Source organism: Globicephala melas, chromosome 11 (genome assembly GCF_963455315.2).
Source record: "Globicephala melas chromosome 11, mGloMel1.2, whole genome shotgun sequence".
NCBI lineage: Eukaryota > Metazoa > Chordata > Mammalia > Artiodactyla > Delphinidae > Globicephala > Globicephala melas.
The window spans coordinates 87,576,600-87,589,794 of record NC_083324.2 but is presented as its reverse complement, the minus strand read 5'-3'; positions in this window follow the sequence as shown (position 1 = coordinate 87,589,794).

Genomic DNA, 13,195 nt, shown 5'->3' with positions numbered 1-13,195 from the left:
TGGCTTTTGGCAAAGAAGTAGCCTGGAATCCTAGGCAAAAACACATTTATATCTAATACCTCTTTTCATAACTTGCACCTTTACTAACTCTCATTTTAAAAACTGGTCCATGGACAAATATTATATGATATTGCTTATATGTGGAATCTGAAAAACATGGTACAAATGAACTTATGTACAAAAGAGAAATAGACCCACAGACATAGAAAACAAACTTATGGTTACCAAAGGGGAAAAGGGTGGGGGACGGATAAATTAGGAGTTTGGGATTAACATGTACACACTATTATATATAAAATAAACAACAAGGACCTACTGTATAGCACAAGGAACTATACTTAATATTTTGTAATAAGCTATAAGGGAAAAGAATTTGAAAAAGAATATATATACATATGTCTGAATCACTCTGTTGTACACCTGAAACTAACACAACATTGTAAATCAACTATACTTCAATTAAAAATAAAACTGGTCCATGGATTCTGCAAGAAATACTATAGAAGCACATTGTGGTGCAAGGAATCAAAGAACTTGGGCAGAGAGCACGTCACATTATTTGGAAAGTCTTGCTTCCCCACAGTATATCTATGCTTTCATAACAAAGCTAGGCAAACTGGAATGAAGGTATGTTCTGGAAGTACTTAAAAGAAGCAACTTCTAAATCAACTCAGTCCCAAGTAGCTGTTTTCTCTAATGTAAAATAATCTCAAGCTACTCTGGGGAGCCTGTTCTGTACTTAGAAGCTATGTAAAGAAAGAGCCTGGAAAAAGTTACCACGAAGTCAAGGCTAGGATAGACACCCAAGTATTGAAGGGGTGCCTCGAAATTGCCAGAGAGCCTTTAATGGGCTAGAGGGAAGATGGATAAAAATCCAGCAACAACAGCACTATTCACCTAGAGCAACCCTACGTTACTATGGCAGTGTGATCTCCAATTCAGTCTCATCGTGGACACACCAGGAAAGAAAAAGAAGGAAATGCTTGCACTTTATCCTATCCTGAGGCTATGCTCAATTTAGATATCCTGGCAAGCAAATTCTGCACTTTCCCTTCTTTGGCAGCCTGTATTATAAGGACACCAGCTATCACAATGAATGAATCATTCATTCATTCATTCATTCTTTGACCTTTCTCTCCCCATATGTCATGGTGACAGCAAAATTCTTGAGAAGTAGAGTAAGTCAGTTTTGCTCCACAATGTGGATGAGACAGAGTTATTATCTATTTAAGAAAAAATAGAATATTTCTGATATTAATGGTCAATAAAATAACCTTCACAAATGTTAAAGCAAACATGGAAAAATAAAACAAAGGAACAAGTAGGACCATTTCCCCTCACCTATCAATGTAATTTTTCCCTCCCAAGGACAGTCATGACTTCATATCCTTTCTATATGTGAGAAAATGGAGCTGGGCATTCTAGCCACTGACTTGCTAATTAACATTCTAACCAAGAATGCTCTGCTAGAGATATTAGAAATCAAGTTACCCACAGGACTGTCATCTTGTTTGTAACCCAAAGCACTGATGCTTTGGCTTACAACTCTGAAGGTTTCATTACTGTCTGCTGTGTCTTCATTCTCCTTTGGAATGTCTCCAATTTCCCCAGGAACACAGGTGGTCTTTTGAATAAACAGAACTAACATATTGAGCTCCATAAGCTCTATGATGATATGCATTTCTCTCGTTCACAGCTGTTGCTTGCACAGTTGGAATACTGTGCAACTATGAGGTGGCTACTTAGTGAAAGGGAGGTTGCTATTCAGAGTATAAATTCACAGAAAGGCATCTTCAGGTAAAGAAGGAACAGAAAATAACAAGTGGTGCTCTCTACAGGGATCTGTGTATTTTTCGTTATCTACGTGAGGGAAGTGAAAATGTGTTTAGGATCCATTGAAGGATGTGATGGTATTCATCCTACTTCAGAGATATCCCATTGCTGAGCGGATAGCATTCTATCATGAAATAGTTGGTGTAGAAGCCCTGAGTAGACAAGCTCCATACTTCTGGCATTTAATAAAACTCAAATGGTAGCTGTAATGAAATTATTTTACCACTTCTCATTCATCGAAGACTAAAAGTGAGGAATACATGGGATAATATAACGTCCATTTTACAATGGCGCCAGTATCAATGTTCAAGGGTTTAAATAACACAAGCGAGTCAAAACTCAAGCAAAGACAATGATGTTTATACTGCAGAGTTGTGACACCTCACTTTGGGCACAGCAATCTTGAAATGTTCTCTCTATAATTCCTCTCCGAATGTAAAATTAATCATGAAGACTTTCAATAGCTTTACTTACTGAACTGCACCTTATTATTTACAACAACCCAAGGAAAGGCTTTAGCAACTGAGACAATGTTACTGCATGACAAAAGGTGGAAGACATGTCTAATAAAACAAAACCAAACCAATGAAAAAGGACCAACTATTGACAACACAGAGGTAAACTTTTTAACAGGGGTTCTCAATTGACATATGAAATCTAAATTGGACTTTTTGTTTTGTTTTGTTTTTGTTTTTTGCGGTACACAGGCCTCTCACCGCCGTGGCCTCTCCCGTTGCGGAGCACAGGCTCCGGACGCGCAGGCCCAGCGGCCACGGCTCACGGGCCCAGCCGCTCCGCGGCATGCGGGATCCTCCCGGACCGGGGCATGAACCCACATCCCCTGCATTAGCAGGTGGACTCTCAACCACTGTGCCACCAGGAAAGCCCTAAATGGGACTTTTTATTTAAGAGGGTGGATTAAGCACAGAATGAAATCTTCTTTTTCATAAAACTCATAGAAATGATAGAAAAGAGCTAAAGAAAAATGATTAAACACATATTTATGCTTGGAAACCAAAGAAGAGTATCTCCGTAGATTAGAAAGACGTATCTCAAAATGGGAAACAAACAGGAAGCTACAGTGGTAAAAAGAGGCCAATGCTTTCAAAAGACTATATTGCTATAAATGCATATATCTAGATATATATGTGTACGTGTGTGTGTGTTTGTGTGTATGTGCTCATTTGCAGGAAAGATTTTGTCAAACATACTATCTAGTTGTTTATACTCCAAGGGTCATGTAAAATTTGAACTTTAAGTTCTCAAGATTTGGGTTAATGCTGCTACAAGGTGGTCTCCTAAGGCAGTCATTTAGAATCCATGATGGGCAAGAAGAAGGCATTCCTAGAAAATGAAAACACAGCAGCAAGACACCAAGCATCTGGAAATCTAACGTGTGAAGGAGGGAAAACAGGATACACTTATGGAAGAGTTTAAACTTTGAAGGATAGAAATAATAAAGAAATCTGAAAATATTTTAATATGTATATTTAGTACCCAGGAAGATAGTAGTTATTTGTTTTTTACAGAATATGGAAAATATGCCATTGACTAATGCCTGACACATATGAAGCACTCTATGAATGCTAGCCATTATTTTCTGTCACTACAGTACTGGCTTCATGAAGGCAGAGAACTTGTTTTATTTACCACTATATTCTCCAGCACCTAGAAGAATTTCTTATACATATACAGCAAAAACTGAACAATTAATTTTTAAGTAAAAGAATAAATTAGGTAACTGCACTTGTGAAAAATGAACAGTAGATTACTAAACAAGAGTAGTGGTCATGAAACAAGAACAGGTTCTTATTTAGAAAAACCAATTAGATATCTTAGATGTGAGAGAAATCATGATTGAAATAAATAATTAAAGGTTCATAATCAATGTATCACAAACGGTCATTGCTCCGGGGGATTCACCTTCTCACTATAACTAGGCCCTGGAAAAAACTTACACTTGGAGGTATCGTTGGTCTTACACAAGGTAGGAGCACTTTCCAAGAGAGCCCACAGAGAAATAAACATGAGCGTAGTCTGGCATACAGGGGCTGGGGTTTCTGAGGCTAACATCTGAGGAGTCAGGGTAGGAACACATAGAAGTTTAGGCCAGGGTAGCCAGGAGCAGAGGCCACAGAGTTGAAGAAATGCGCTAGAGCAGAAGAGACTTGGCACTGGTAAACCAGAGAGGAACTAATATGATGGAACCCTGTGGTATGTAAGTCTGAGGTAAGGCAATCAGAGGTAAAGTGTGCTAAAGTCCCTGTATTGTTTAGGATGTAGATGAAGGTATTGTTTAGCTTTTGATTTTGTTATGTTTAATATACATGGAAAGGCCCAGTGCTACCCAATAAGAGTGATTAAAGGTAGAATGTATAATTTTGAATGAGAGAAAAAAATGAGGATGAAAAAAAGATCAAATATATTCCATCCAAAGATGGTAAGAGAAAAGAGAAATGGGGCAAGTAGAAACTAATAGAAATAGTTCATAATAACAACAGTCAAGATAACCAAATGTACTAAACTCAAAGGTTTAAGGAAAAAGAAGTCACATTGGATTTAATAAATATGTTAGTCCTGAAGGACTCACCCCAATTAAGATCAAGTAATCAACTCACAAAGAAAATTACCCAAATCACTGCTATTAGCATCTGTAAGCATAAACAAGAAATAACAGATTTAGACTCACAAAAACTGCAGATGTTTAACTGGTTGGATGTATTTCATGGCTTCATGAAATGATTTAAAAAGTAAATATTTTATATAAAGCTGAGTATTCAGCAAGAAATTATTGGCAATAGAAAAAAATACTAGAAAAAAAGGCTCCTAGAAATGAAAAAATGTATTTGTAGAAATCAAAAATTCTGTGGATGACTTAAAGATCAGTTTTATGCAATAAAGAGAGAACTGGTTAACTGAGAGGTGTATCCAAAGATTTCATCTGGAATACAGCAAAAAGGAATAAGGAGAAGAGAAAATACAAAAAAGAAGTTAAGAGACATTAGAACATAAAATGATAAAGACCAATATAAGTCTACTTGCAGCCCCACATAGACAGCGTGAAGGGAATGGAGGAAAGGCAATATTTTATCTCTCAGAAAAGATAAAAATCATAGATCCATAGATGTAGTGAGGACAACTTGTCCCAAATGGGATATATCAAAAGAAATTCCCTAAGGCATATCTTAGTAAAACTGGAAGATTTCGGGATAAAGAAAATATCTTGAACACCCAGAGAGAAAAGACAAGATCATAGCTTGTTTAGGATAAAGATTAAGATATTTAGATTTTGTTATGTTAAATATGCATGATAAAATTTCGATGGTAATCAAAAAGAGATTAAAAGTAGAGTGTATAAATTTGAAGAAGAGAAAAAAATTGAGGAAGAAAGAAAGACCAAATATGTTAAATCCAAAAATGGTAAGATGAAAGAAAAATGATACAAGTAGAAAGTAACTGAAAAAGTCCAAATATTTTAAGAATCAGAATAACCAAATGGGCTATATTCAGAATTTTAAAAAATATATCAGTCATATTGGATTTAATAAATGTCAGTTTTTCCATAGCTAAAGACAATCATCCTCCCCAAATCCCAACCCCCCGGCCAAAATATAATGAAACAACCACAGTTATGGAAACTAGTTATAGGAAAATTTTACACAAAACTGTGTTCTTGCTATTTATATCAGTCTGCCAAGGCTGCCATAATAAAATACTGCTGACTGGATGGTTTAAACAGAAATTATTTCTCACAATTTTAGAGGCTGGAAGTCCCAGAACAAGGTTTGGTGGGGTTCATTTTTGGGTGAGAGCTCTCTTCCTGGTTTGCAGACAGCTGCTTTGTCCTCACATGTGCTTTCCTCTGAGCACACATGGAGAGGGAGGGGGAGAGGGAGAGAGAGAAAGAGCGAGAGTGAGAGCAAGCGAGACAGAGAGAGAGAGAGAGAGAGAGAGAGAGAGAGAGCGCACTCTGGCATCGCTTCTTCTAAGGATACTAATCCCATTAGTATCCAGTATTACCTTATTTAACCTTAAGTACTTCCCTACTTCAATTACAGCCACCCTGGGGGTTAGGGCTTTATATATGAATTTGGAAGGACATCTATATTCAGTCCATAATATTGTACCCCCGTCCCCCAAAATTCATGCCCTTCTCACATGCAAAATACATTCATTCCATCCTAACAGCCCCAAACATTTTCATTCATTTTAGCATCAATTCTGAAGTCTAAAGTTCAAAGTATCATCTAAATATTACGTAAATCAGATATGGGTGAGACTCAAGGTATGATTCATCCCAAGATAAAATTCCTCTCCAGCTGTGAACCTGTGAAGCCTGACAAGTTATATGTTTCCAAAGTACAATGGTGGAACATTCTTATTCCAAAGGGGAGAAATTGGGAAGAAGAAACAAAACCCAGCAAGGCAGATTTTCATCAGATCTTAAGGCTGGGCTAAGATTCACTGGAGTAACAATATCACCCCCACCCCAAGGCTCTGTGAGGGCAGCCCCTCCCCTGAGGTACAGGGCAGTGGCATCCTAGCCCCTGAAAATGAAGAGCCCACCTTTGGAACAGAGGAGTAACTAGCCCTGCCCCCTGGGTCTGTGGTGGCAGTGTCAGCTCTGTTGATCTCTGAATCACCTTTGGGGTCATTCTTCCTTTTTCTTGAAGGATGAAGCACGTTTGCAGTAGGATAGCTTTACTGTATGCTCCTACACAATATAAGAAGTCTGACAGCCATCTTTTATTATGTCCTATTTTTTTCTGTCCCTTTTAGTAACGAGTTGGCAGTGTTTCTGCTGATATAATCTCGTCTCTATTCCTGGCTTCTTCTGAGATGGCTGCTTAAACTCATGGTTCACACCCATCTTAATCCCTTTATCAAATGATTGTTCAGCCATACCCTTAGTCTTCAGAAGAAGCTTTCTCATGTTTTGCAATATGGATAAGCTAAGAATCTTCCAGATCTTCAAATGATGGTTCCTTTTTGCCTATCAATTTATCTCACTCCTCTCACTTTTTACTATAAGCAGTCAGAAGAATCCAGTCCCCACCTTCAACATTTTGCTTAGAAATCTCTGCTAAATATCTAATTTCATCACTCATAAATTCTACTTTCCATGGAACACTAGAACACAGTTCAGCTGAATTCTTTGTCACTGGATTGCCTTTCAGGCAGGGGGGAGAAAAAGCTGATGTCCTAGTTGGAATGTGATCAGGCAGAAAAGAATTTTCTGTTATTCAGGGGAGGGTAAGCTTTGTTATATTCAGACCTTCAACTGATTGCATAAGGCCCACCCACATTAGAGAAAACAATCTGCTTTACTCAGTCTATGCATTTACATGTTAATCTCATGCAAAAATATGTCCACAGGAATTCTCAGAAGAGTGTTTACCAAATATCTGGGTACCCTGTGGTCCAGTCAATTTGACATATTAAATTAACCATCACACTATTACTTGAAGGCAGAGAATGCTGAAATTGCAAAATAACTGAAGGTATAAAAAGAAAACTCACCAAATCCCAGTGTTCAATCTCTCATACTACCTCTCCACTAACCTTCTCCACTGCCTCCAGCTTCAAGGCTTTGAGATGAACAAAGGCAGACCAAGGGAAAACAAACAAATACAACCTCATACAGATACTTCCCATAGAAGAAATAGAGAAAATTAGAAGTAACTACTGTACTGAGAAGCACCAGACCTAGACACAGTGGTACTCCAAAAAATCTTCAAACGCCAGATAATCCCAACGCTGTAGGAATTATTCAAGAGTACCGCAAAGGAAGGAAAAATTTCAAGTTCTTTTTTTAAGTAAATATGATACAAACTGATAGACCAGATAAAGACTGTGCAAAGAAGAAAACCAAAGACCAATATCACTAATGAATATCAGTACAAATATACTAAAATAAAATATTAACATGTAGACTCCAACATCACTTTAAGCAAATAATATGCATGCTAAGTTTTTGTTTTGGGAATATAAGTTGATTCAATATTTTAAAATAGGTTAATATCATTTATCTTATCAATAAATATAAGGAGGAAAATATGCTTATCTCCATAGATGCTGACAAAACATTTGACCAAATTTAACAACCATTAACCATTCATTATTAAAATACTCAAGAAAATAGGAACTGACAGGTACTTTCATAATGTAATAACATCTCTATCAATTTATAGATAGAGATAAAGATAGAAATACAGATAGACATAGAAATACTTAAGTCTGGAAGCCAGAATCTTATTTAATAGGAAAACAACTAGATTAGGAGCAAGGCAACAATTCTATCTCCAGTACTCCTCAACATTGTACTAGACTAGTATTAACCAACATGATTAGCCAAGAGAAAGCAATTAGTGGCGTAAGATTAGGAAGAAGAACTATCTCTATTTGCAGATATTATACCTGTAAACTCTCAGAGAATCAATGATAAAACTAACATAAACTGTAAAAGAATTCAATAAAATGTAAGAATATCAAATCAGTAGCCTTCATGTACACAAACAATAAATAGTTAGAGGACATATAGTAGAGAGAATTGCAACAGAGGAGATTAAGTATTTAGGATTAAATTTAACAAGAAATGTGCAAAATCTATATGATGACAAATTTAAATCATTCCTGAAAGAAACAAAAGTTGGTTTAAAAAAATGAATAGACACTCCCTTTTCTTGGATATGATGACTCAACATTGTGAAGATATCAGTTCTCCCTAAATTAATTTATAAATTCAACACAGTCTCAATAAAGATAACAAAGACAGATTATAAGGAGTTAGACAAGTTGATACTAAAGCTCACATGGAATAGAAATGCAAGAATAGCCAGGGAAACAATGAAAAAGAAAAACTATGAGAAAGGATTAGCACTACCAGATAAGAAAACATACTATAAAGACTCTATAACTAAAACAGTATGGGGTTGGCACATAAATAGGCAAATAAATCAGTGGAATATAATATAGAAAGTCCAGAAATAAACCCAAATATATATGGAAATTTAGTATATGATAAAGATGGCAAATCATTGAGGGTAATGATGGACATTTTTAGAAATGGTTCTTTGATTAGTGGAAAAATGGATATATCTCTGTGTATGATAAAACTTTTTAAAAAGCAACTGAAAACTAAACACAAAATTGAGCACAGTTGGGTTGAAGAAACAGACACAGATAAGAGAGGGGCATATAGACACATGAAGTTATTGGATATGTTGCAGTTACTGACTTCGGTGGCATATTCATGGATGTCTACTGTATTTAAAACTAAATAAATGATAAATAAATTAAATTAAAAATGATACTGGCTAGAGCAATAATGTTAATGTGCCATGAACCAAGGATTCAAACTAACCCAATTTTGTGTACCCAAATCCTTAAAATAAAACCTCAGTACGTGGTCTTAATAGCTGAAGCGTAAATTGGTCACTAGAATGACTGAACTGAAGAATTATTTCAAATGTAGCACAAAAAGATGAAAAGCCATAAGAAAATTTAAAACATTTGGAATAAATACCCCAAATTTGATATCCCTCTAAAAATATTTCTAGAAGCAAATAACAGAAAGAATGAAAGAGGGGCAATAGTAGAAAAGACAACGGCCAATTATTTCCCAGAACTGGGAAAAAAATACACAAGTCTTTAGGTTGACACTACTCACTAAGTGACAAGAAGGAGAATAAGTATAAAACCTCACTGCAAATACCATAAGCACAAACATAATGATAAAGAGAAAAATTGGGACCTCTCTCAAAGAGGAAAGAAAGATCAACTTCAAAAATAATACTTCAGAATGACATCAGATTCCTTATCAGTACCACTGAATGTAAGAAAGCAGTGGAAAAACATTTCTAAATCCTGAGAGAAAATAACTTTGAACCTGGAATTCAATACACAATAAAATTTCAAAAGTAAAAGTATACTATTCAAGAGTAAACATTTAAGAAAGATATTTTCATATGTTTAAGCACTCAAATTTTACTACCTATAGACTCTCCCACACAGAAGTAAACTTTATAAGTTTATAAAGAATATAAGGATACATTCTAACAAGAAAAAAAGTAAAACACAAAGAAGAATTTAGATAAAAATGCAATAAGAAGCAACTTATAAGCAGTAAAATCTATAAGTAATAGCTGAATAAATAGTATAATAAACTTTGATAATTGAAATTAAAATTCCAAAAGATAGCATGGGTTAGTTGGGTTGGGGGCAGGAGGGTTACTGAGTAGAATCCCAGAATAAAAAATATTCTAACATATCTATCTTCTTTGAGGGAATGAGAAATTAACTGAATAACATGAGACTTTATTAGGAAACTCTAATAAGCTTATTTATGTGTGATAAAAATGTGAAGATAATAACAGAAGGGTAGAAATTAAAAGTATAGCTTTAAACCAATAGAGGAAAAAACAGAGCAAAGAATTCTTGAGCAATTCAACAGAAGGCAAGAGGAGAAAAATAAATGAAACAATGAGAAAGCAAGGTAAACAGAAAACACATGGAAAAAGAAACTAGACATAAGCCTAAAGATCTTAATAACCATAGTAAATATGAATAACTTATCAAAAGACAGAAAATCTCAAAATGAATAAAACAACATGCAAATATAGGCTGTTTACCAAATACAGCTGAAACAAGAGGAATTAGAGAGGTTGAAAATAAGGAAATGAAAAAAGTACAAACCAGTCAAATACTAGCAAAAAAGAAATAAGATATAAGAAGATATAATGATATTAAATCTGTCAAAATAGAATCCAGGAAACACAGAAAGACATTTCATATATCAATAAATGGAAAAAATCTATTAATGAGCTGTAAAGTATTGAACTTGAATGAACCTGAATAAAGCTTAAAATATGTACAAAGCAAAATCTGATAGAAACATAAAGAGAAACAGACAAACCTACAATCATAGTACATGTCTCTCATATACTGACAGATCAAGTACACAAAAAAAAGCAAGGATGTGGAAGATTTCAACAATATACTGAACAAGTCTGATGTAACAGATTTATATAGAACTTTGCATCCAAAACCAGGGAATGTACATTCTTTTCAAACACACAAAGACCATTTGCAAAGACTGTTCTAGACATAAAGGAAGTCTCAGCAAATTCTACACTGTGAGTACCAAAATGGCCACATTCACATATAGTGAAACTAGAAGTCACCCTTTCTTCCCAACTCGGTATATCTGGTGGGGTTTTTTGTTTGTTTGTTTCTTCCCACATGTAAATAATTAATGAGCTAAGCAGGAAAACAAAATGGAAACTGTAAAATATTTAATAATAAGAAAAAAAATCCTATATTTCAGGGCCAGTGAGATAAGGGCAATGTGGTTCTCAGAGGATAATTTATAAACTTTAAATTATTTCTTAAAAACAAGAGAGATTAAGTAAATTTTTCTACAGAATATGCTAGAAAAGGAATAACAAAATAATCCCAAATGGGAAGATATAAAGGTAAAACCCCCAAATGATAATAAGCACACAAAAAAATTAGAATTGATTAAACAAAACAAACCTTTGCCTCATTTAAAACACTAATACTTTTATGAGTATATTAAAGAAAAAAATGAAATAACAAATAAGTTCAAAATAAAACATAAGCAATAAATGTAACTACAAATAAAGATATTTTTAATTTTTAAATTATAACAGAAATTCCAAAATTGCCAATAAACTTGAAAACCTGGATGAAATGGACAATTTTCTAGAAAAACATAAAGTACTGAAGAGAAGTAGAAAACCTGTGAACAGAACTATTAGCACAGAATAAAATGAAAAAAAAAAAAAAACTGGGCATTGTTCTAATATCCCAATGTTACTGGTATCATATCAAATAAGATTTTATCTACTTAAATACACTTAACCTGGCACTCTTCTAATTTCTAGTGGTAAGATTTTGTGGACACTAAAATGAACTATGAATCAGAACTTAAACAGCCCCTGTATCCCACGCCTATAGAAAACACCTGGTTGTTCTTGCAAATATGACAGACTTTACTAATTTTGCTCTGGTTTTTTTTAAAAATTAAAAACCATAACAATGGAGGTAATAAAAGAATTGTCTGAAGGCACCCAATGGCATTCATAATCACATTAAATTTATAATTTCCTTTGTCTTGAAATCGTTCATATTTCACAGAGACTATGCTTTTCAAGTTTCCAGATATAATAACAAATGCCTAAGGTGTGCTTGATGAGGAAACCGTAAGAGAATAAACTTGCAGAAACATATGGAAAAGTTCTTCTTTTTGGTATTCCAGGTACCTAGATGAAATACAGAGAGAGAGGTAAAAATAGGTCATTGTTTCTTAAACTACAATTAATAGTAAGTCATTGGGGCTTCCCTGGTGGCGCAGTGGTTGAGAGTCCGCCTGCCGATGCAGGGGACACGGGTTTGTGCCCCGGTCCGGGAAGATCCCACATGCCGCGGAGCGGCTGGGCCCGTGAGCCATGGCCGCTGAGCCTGCGCGTCTGGAGCCTGTGCTCCGCAACGGGAGAGGCCCCAAAAGTGAGAGGCCCGCGTACAGCAAAAAAAAAAATAAGTCATTAATACTGATAATCACTGTGGTAAGCAGGATAATGCCCCCTCCAATGTAACCACACCCTAATCCCTAGATTGCTGTATGCATTACCCAATATGAAAAAAAAAAAACGACTTGCAGATGTAATTAAGGTTAAGAACCGTACCAGATGGAGAGATTATCCTCAATTATCTAGGTGGGTCCCACCTAATCACATGAGCCCTAAAAGCCAAGAATGTTCCCTGGGTAGAGCCAGAGACCCTGTAGAAAGGAAGGTCAGAGATTCCATGTATGAGAAGGATTTGACACCCCACTGCTGGTTCTGAGATGTAGGGCAGCCACATGCAAGGGTGGCAAAGAGGTTTCTAGGAACTAAGCCCCTGGCTGACAGAGCGAAGGAACCCTCAAATGCGAAGGCAGTCCTACGACCACAAGGAACTGAATTCTGCCGACGACCTGAGTGAGCTCGGACACAGAGTCTTCCCCAGAGCCTCAAGAAAGGAACGCAGCTCTGCCATCCCTTGATTTCAGTCGTGTAAAATCTCAAGTAGAGAAACTAGATGAGCAAAACTATTTAAACTTCTGGCCCACAGAAACCATGAGAAAACAAACAGAAAATGGGCGTTATGTCAATCACTGAATTTGTGGTCATCTTTATAGCAATAGAAAACGAATACAATCACAAACCGAAATAACAAATATAAAGATGCTTACTTTGTATCTTTAGACCTTATTCTGCACACACAAGAGTAACTCTTTTCCCCATGATGTGGAGTAGACATTCCCCAATACTGAACTCACCAAATATGAAGACACTTTCCA